Genomic DNA, 9,032 nt, shown 5'->3' with positions numbered 1-9,032 from the left:
TAAAACATTTTTTCTACAACCTCTGCTGTCTAGATTTAGTATTTTTACAGGATTTTTTTTTTTTTTAAGAGAGAGATAGGGAGAGGGAGAGAGAGAGCGTGCATGAGTGGTGGGTGTGGGGGGAGCAAAGGGAGAAGGGGAGAATCTTAAGCATGCTCCATGCCCAACACAGAGCCCAAAAGTTGGGGCTTGATCTCAGGACCATGAGATCATGACCTCAGCTGAAATCAAGAACACGATGCTAACCAACTCAGTCACCCAGATAGCCCAATGTTTTTACAGGAATTTTTAGAATAAATGATAAAGTTAAGACTAGAATCTTTCATTTAAGTGAGTTTGTTTACCCATAAATAATTTTTTAACTCCTGCTATTTTTGCATGATCTTTTTTAAAAGTTTGAAAGCATTTCATAGGTTTGTCTTTCATTAGAGGTTTGTTGAGACTCAAATTAGCTCTATCTGCACAATTTACTTCCCCCAATTGAACAGGTAACCATATTATAACATGTGCATTAATAATCATTATCATTATGTAATAATTTAAATATTATATGATTATCTCTAAATAATAGTATATATATGTATAAATATGTATATGAGATAAATATTCAGATTAACGCCTTTTTTGATCCACTTCTAGAAGACAATTCTTTTTCTTCAAGGGCTAATAGGTGATTTGTCAAAAAATCATTTTATATTTTATTTTTAATCCAAGGGACTTCTTTGCCTGGAGTTTCCTTAACTTTTAGAATCTGGACACTCAGATGAAAGTAGGTATGTAAAATAATGATTTCAGACTTTACTAGCTATCTTTTGTAACTAAAGAAAAATCTATAACTCATGATTGGAAATATTGTTGACTGTTGTTTTACTTAAACTTATTTCAGCCACAAACAATAGAAAAACCTCCTAAAAGTGTCCTAAGTAATAAAAGGTATATTATTTCACAATACTAATTCCAAAGTGTTTAATTTGGAAATATTTGATAAAGTACTTCTAGTATCAATTGTAGACACCTGGGAATCTCAGAAAAATGTCCAGGTAGCCATGAAATCTAAAATTTTTAATAATAATACCCAGATATTATTTACCTACTTCACTCTCTTTCTCTCACAAGCAGAGAGTGACATTTTCCAGGGGCTACATTATGTATGCTATCACAGCTAGATGAAATGCACAAAAAGATGTGAGAATCCAGCCAGTTTTTATCAAGCAAAAGTCTGAAAAGGTATGTAAAAATGTAAAGTAATGCTTTCACATAATTATTTTATTTTAGAAATTACAGTTATGATTCATAAAAACATGTTATTATGGTAATGTAGTGATTACATTCATTTTGAATGAATTCATAACAAATTCTTTTTAAAACTTCTCATTTTAAAATCCTTTTTTAAAAATTTAAATTCAATTTAGAAAAACAATTCAAATTAGTTAACGTATAATGTATTATTAGTTTCAGGGATAGAATTTAGTGATTCATCAGTCACATATAACACCAGGGCTCATTACATCAAGTGCCCTCCTTTATGCCTATCACCCAATTGCCCTCATTTTAAAATTCTGATACAAGAAATATTGATAGATATAGACCACATAAACAAAAGCTCTTTGGAGTCCTTAATAATTTTTAAGACTATAAAGAAGTCCTGAGTCTCTGGAATTTGAGAGCCGCTAGCTTAATAATACAGACCATTGAGTACCTGGTGCTTTTCATCAACTAGTTCTGTCATTACCACAGGCATTAATAATTTCTCCCCATGACCCTCTTCATAGTTAGGAATTGCTGCAGTAATCCCAGGTATCACATACAGTTCTGTGATGCAGCAAAGAAGACAATTACTCCTAAATTCTTTCTTTTATGAGAGAGGGAAATGTTACTCATGACTCCCAACAGAATTTATCGCATGCCCCATTGGTTGGGAAAGGATAAATGACTATGTTAATCAATTACTTTCAAAGGGAATGATATCCCTTTGATTGACTGAGTTCAACTGTCATCCATTTCTAGGTACAGAAGGAAGGAGATCCATTTCCTGGAATTCCTGGCCACATGGAGGATGAATATGCAAACTCACTATGGAGTCTAAAAGCAAGTCCCATTCTTAGCTTAGGGAATGTATATGGATAAAGTGAGTGTGTCATTTACATTTGTTTTGCTGAATTTATTCTTGAAAATCAGGCAGGTATTAGACACTGATGATCTCATATGTGGCTCTGGCCATAATCTTTGTCCAACTAATCCTATTCTGAGATTCTTGGTATTTGAAATTATAACCTTTATAATTAACATTAAAAATTAATTAAGGTAGTAAATATAGCCGGTAAAGTGAGTAAGTTATTTCTAAAAAGGTAGCTTGAAGCAATAGTTTGGTGGTAGGCATTCAAATGCAAAGAGGTAGAAGATTCAAAATAAAGTTAAGGCCACAGATCTCATGAGCTTTCAGTATATTTAAAACAGATATTTTATTCCTTCCTTGAAAAATGCACCTTTTCTTAACATACTGAAAATAAATGTGAAAGTCTGTACAGACTGTAAAACACTAAAACACAGTAGCATCTTATTATGTCTGCATTATAGTTGCTAATTTATTTATAATTATGTTTATTGTTTTACTTTGACTTGATTCTAAACCTTCCAAAAGCATTGGACTGTGATGCAATGTTTTTGGCTACTACTCTTGGTCCTGTGCTAAATTTCTGTGCCTCCTTTCATATAGTTTTGATCTTCATTTTCTAATTTAAGAAAAATGACATCTGAGATATTCCGAGATGTTAAACTTTCTTCAATAGATATAGTCTTCAATGTTTGCAAGAATTATAATGACTTGACTTGAATTGGTTGACCTTGTGATTAATTTTTTTCAGGAAGAGATTTGAAGACTACATGTGCTTAAAAAATGACATTTTAGATGCCTGTCACAAGCTGATGTGCATGACAACTTCATAGGCATTTAATTACTTTGTTTATTTTAGGTGTGGGCATAACCTTGTTTGACAAATATATAAAAATTCTTGTAAACATTTGATATTGTTCTGAAAAAGTTATGGTCTCAGTTTTTGTTTTGTAATAAAGATTCCAAGTAATCTACATTGCTATTATAACACTCTTGAATTTTTTTTTACATTTTTGCAAAATGTAAATTAAATGCTTGGAAATTTTTTCAATATCACTTCAAATATATTTTCATATATATTTGTCATATAATGTTGTAGGGAGAGTGTGGATTCTCCTACTTTTCAGTAGACTATAAGCACTAATAAGAGTTCTTTATTGGTAGGTATTATACATTTTGTTTTGTAGATCACATGATTATATGATCGAGACATTATGATGTACCAGACTGAACATAAAACATTTAACGCTGTCTCCAAATTAAATATCACTTTCCACAGTTGACAATATTTCAGAGTTCCTCCAAGCATAATTATGTTTTTGGTCTAATTTTTAGAATAGTTTTGATTCACAATAACCTCAAACTAGTATCTCTCTCTCTTTCTCAGGTTGTATTGACAAATGATCTGACTGGAAACAAACAACACATCTGATTTAAAATGAAAATATTATATCCAATTTATATCCCTCCATAAGTGAGTACATAACCAGATAAATCAATTAAACAGTTAAATTGAATAGCAGTTATAAGAATTCAGTCAAATCAGTCAATTTAGCTGTATTGGTGAAATAATTTATGATTTTGCCTATAAATCTGAAGGGTCCAATTTATGTTTAATTCTATCCCAAATATCTCCCATAAAGAAGTTGCTTTGCTGATGGCAAGTTAGTATCACCATATCTCCGGGGGAATTAGTTCAGTGTGGTGATGCATTTCACCAAAATTAAAATTAAATTTCAGTTGTCTCATAATAGTTTTTCATAATCATCTGACAACCTAGTTAGTTAACACTACCAACATATTTTCTCTCCTGAAAGCCCAACAGGTGTTTGGTAGATTTTCTTCATCTGTTACAAATCAGTACTGATTCCAACTGGACATGTTCCATTCAATAGATGGACATTTTTTATACTTGTAGATATCCTGCACCTGTTCAAACAGTATCAGCTCCAAACCTGTCTTCTTAGTTGATGCTGGCTGTTCTGTTCTTGACACCTGGCCCATCGGATCCACATCATTGTCTCTATAGAAGAGATTTATTATACACATACTCTTGCACCTGTCTCAAATTATCTAAATCTGTCTATGTCTGGCACAACGTCAGTCTTAGTGGGGCTGAGGAGGGATAGGTTGACCTGTGCTGAATCACATTTTTGCTTCATGACAAAATGATACATTAATTCTCTAAAAACTTTATAACTTGATTAAAGTAAATTTTAGCTATGTTACCATTAGCAACTATCTTAAACTGAAGTTTTCATGCTTGAACTTTTCTAATTTTCAGAACAAAACAGACATACTTTAAAGGTCAGAAGACTGAGGATGTGCTTATTATATAGGTTGGGAATAAGTTGATGTCATTACCTTTAGTGCATCTGTGATAGGGAAGGTAAAGCTAACCTCCTGGGAGGGGGGGGAGAAAACATGAATTTTTATAGTCCATGAAAATTTACATTAGCTAATATTGATCTCCCTGGGAGGGGAAGAATGGAATAAATGGAAAGAACAAAAATGAAAGAGAAAAGAATGAGTTCTAGGTCTTCTTAAAAAAGGTATTTGTGGCTAATAAGTATATTTTCCTCAATCTAACATTAAAAATTCTGAAGACCTGACTATCTTCTCATTGTTAGGATGACTCCCTCCTTTGCTATGAAAACTATGGGGATTACAAATAAACATTAGGCGAGTGTATTTTCAGTTTTCCTGTAAGTCAAAAGAGAATTCTGGTTCTCAATAATAAGTCACATAACTAAAAGTAATTAAAAAAGAAAACAACCCACCTTGCATCCTCACAAAATAGATTAGGTTTTTTTTTTTTTTTTTTAGATAGAGGGATTCCATAAAATGAGCAAACCAACCAACAAACAAACAAAACACGGAAGTCCAGTTTCAAGAAGATAATTGCAGTAGCACAGTTCTGAATGTTCCAAATTTCTTCTTGAAAAATAGTAGAAGTGATATGATGAGGACCACCATCAACAAAGTGAGCTGATAGACAATCCCCAGATACCCGAGAATGTGGGTGGATGTTACCAAAACACAGTAGGGGTAGGACTAACTCAGGATCAGCACCTACATGAGGAAAATAGTGAGAAATTAAAGGAGATTACGACAAATTCAATGAAACAAAGACTCACATTATCATCAAATATCTACAATGAAGACAACCCAATTCTGAGTGGGTAAACTTGCTCAATTAAACCTAGAATGATAGCTAACACTGACAGAAATCCTTCCATGGTCGGATTTGAGAGTTAGTCTCTCTCTCTCTCACTTAATCTCTCTCTCTCTCTCTCTCTCTCTCACACACACACACACACACACACACTGTCTGTTGTTATTAAGTGGTCATGGATGGATAAAACAGTGCTGACGTTGCCTAAACCTCTGAGGACCTTAGAGATATTCAACAAATATTTCCTTCCAGAAAGACAGAGTTTTCTGCTGAGACAAAACTCCTGGGAGAATGGACACGACTGAGCATGACAGGATCACTAGGGTTAAAGAAGAGAAAGTTCAGATAGCAGGGAACAAAAACAGGCTCAGAAGAAGTAGATTCCAGAACATACTGTAACCACAATACAAAGTGTATGAAAGTGAAAGCACCAGTATGGAAGGAAAGACTAGGCAGTCACAAAGCTGAAGACAGATTGCTTGTTGCAGGCTTATCTCTGAAAGAAAGAGTGGGGGGGGGGGCTACAAAAACAAAGCTTCAGGATAATAAAAGAAGAAATCTTAGAAGAAGGAGGAGGATGAGGAGGAGAAGGAGGAAGAGAGAGATGAGAAAATACTAGCTTGATCCACAATCTTAGTTTCTTCAGGAAAACCAGACTCTTAAACATGGAGGAAAAAAAGGAATGAAATCAAATGCCACATCGATACTATAAAAAAAAAGATGTCAATGAATCAAATAATTTTGTTAGAGATATTGAAAACATTCCTATAATGTGACTGTAAAACACATGATGATTGTAATACCTAATATTTTTAAATGAATAAAATTAATTAATAAAGAAAATGAAAGTTTGAAAAACAGTACAAATCACATAAACTCAGAACAAGGTGACCAAGTAACAGAAGAATGCTCAATGAGAATATTAGAACTTAAGAAAAGTATTCAAAAAGAAAGAAATTCAGAAATGAAGACTAAGTTAGAATAAACAAAGCACATATAGACTTCTGAAAGCAATGTAAGAAAAATAGATGCTAATATGTAAAAATAATCAAAAGTTGAAGATCTAGAAAAAATGAAAAGGTTTCAAAGGAAAATTATATAAGAAGAGGCATAGTTATTTATTTATTTATTTGTTTGTTTATTTATTTATTTTAAGATTTTATTTATTTATTTGACAGAGACAGCCAGAGAAAGAGGGAACACAAGCAGGGGGAGTGGGAGAGGAAGAAGCAGGCTCATAGCGGAGGAGCCTGATGTGGGGCTCGATCCCAGAACCCCGGGATCATGCCCTGAGCCGAAGGCAGATGCTTAATGACCGAGCCACCCAGGCGCCCCCATAGTTATTTAATCTATATTTAATTCCTTCCACCCCCCCCCAAAAAACACCTTCCCTTCTGTAAAATGCAAAAAAGAAATTGGAGTAAATACATAGACCTAAATTAGGAGAACTTCCTGTACTTCAGAAATATGTTGATGGGACATACTGTGTACCTGGTATAAACAATAGCAAGTAAATAATAACAAATATAAGGAACAATTAAAAGATGCAACAGAAATTGATTGAATTAACGATGAGACACCTGTACGTACACCAAAAGAAAAGTCTACACCAAAATCTATTTGGTGATATGGAGCAGTTTCCAAAATTTTGTTCGAATGAAAAAAACAACTTTAGTTTCTCTCACTTTAGGGACACACAGATCACTAGGTACGTAGGTAGGTAGGTAGATGATAGATAACTGAAGTTGCGTTTTGGGCCTTGCAGCATCACCAGCAAGAAAGTTGAAGAAATAGATATGTTTTCTCTTTATTTTGTATTTATCTATGTGTATGTATATATATATATATATATAAAACATTGTACATATTCATTCTATATTATATAACATATGCTATATATTATATACAGTGTATGGATTCTCTATATAGAGTGTATATATGTGTGTACCTCTGTATCATCCAACTTTTCCTAATATTAATATCATTCATAATATAGCATACTTACCAAAAGTAAGAATTTAACATTGGTGTAATACATACATAATTTTTAAAAATACTTTTTAAAGAAACATTAGAATAATAAACAGTGCTATTAAAATGGTTAACTATAGTGAAAGGGAAGAAAAGAGGAAGGAAGGGAGGGAAGGAGGAAGGAAGGTTGGGAAAGAGACCCTGAAATAGGAAAGTGGGGGCAGTTTTCAGGTCCATTAATTCCCTGATGCATTGTCAGACCATTCCCGTGCCCTGAATTGGTGCTGCTTCTTGAATGATTTTGTATTAAACTATGACATGGAAGAATTCAGAATCACTTCCCTGTGGTTAAGGATTAATGAAGATTACAGAACAAATATAAAACATTGAAAATGATACCTGTTCTTGAAAGCTAACTGTATCAAGACCACAGAGAACTCTGGCCACTACTTAAAGGAGAAAAAAAAAAAAGATTTTTATCTTGTCATTGATTGTTGGTTTCCCCTTACTTATACTTAATGGAAGATTTTGAAACATACCCTGAACACCTATCCCAAATATCTTCCCTACAATTTGCTATCTTAATGTTTAGAATCTGGTGCTTCAACCTATCCTCCAAACCCTGGAATTTATCCCTGAAGCATAAATATATTTGCCTGTGCCAAATATTTAGAGTACCAACCTGATGGAGATGTTAAGTTTTATGATGTGTATAAAATATGGCATATTTAAATAAATATTTCTGAGGTTACATATACTTCTCAATAATCATATTAACAAAATATTTAATAATTCAACTATTATTTAAAATAAAAATATTCTGAACTACTGTTTCTTTATTAACAGTAGGAATAGTTAATATATGCTCACAATTTTATAATAAGATCCTTGAAAATTTAACTAACATACCAGTACTATCAAAAATCTTTAGATGAGGATAACTGCTGTTGTGAAAATGCCCGTACATTTCCAGTGTCAGATACTAGTTTTTAAAAGATCTATGCTCATTTATAAAGTGATTTTTGCCTAATTGTCAAAACAGTACAAGTTCTCTTCAGGAAATTCAGCAATGGCTGGAAAATTTCAGTAATTTAGTCTAGGAAAAGAAAAATATCCACAATAAGTTATTTTATCACTTAGAGACATTTAGTAATTGTCTGGTTTTTGGTAAATTAGTTAATGTGTATGACCTCTAGTCTATTCACTTATCAAATGGTATTAGGGATTTAGTATCTGCCTCATGGAGCTTTTGGGATGATAACGTGACATAACTCAAAACACTTGCAACACTATGAATAAAGAATGTTACTGTTATTATATCATTATAATCTTTTCTTTCTATTTCTAATTTCATAATGTTGGGATCATAACATAGACAATGGTTTTTTTAAAAGATTTTATTTATTTATTTATTTATGAGAGAGAGAGAGAGAGAGCAGGCGGGGAGTGGCAGGCAGAGAGATACTCCATCCCAGGACCCAGGGACCATGACCTTAGCCGAAGGCAGATGCTTAACCCACTGAGCCATCCAGGTGTCCCCACACATAATGTTTTGAACTTGATTTTATTCATCTAATAACATATTGTGAAAATTTCTACAGATATATAAATTTTAAAGTAAAATTTTTGAACAGTTTATCTTTTAGAGAGGTTTTAGGGTTGCAAGAAATATATATATATAGGATATCTATTTATGTATATATATATAAATATACTTATATATTTATATATATCCTATATACTTATATATTTATATTTATATATATTATATAT

Source organism: Ursus arctos, unplaced genomic scaffold, assembly GCF_023065955.2.
Source record: "Ursus arctos isolate Adak ecotype North America unplaced genomic scaffold, UrsArc2.0 scaffold_20, whole genome shotgun sequence".
Taxonomy (NCBI): Eukaryota; Metazoa; Chordata; class Mammalia; order Carnivora; family Ursidae; genus Ursus; species Ursus arctos.
Note: the sequence above shows the minus strand (reverse complement) of the source record.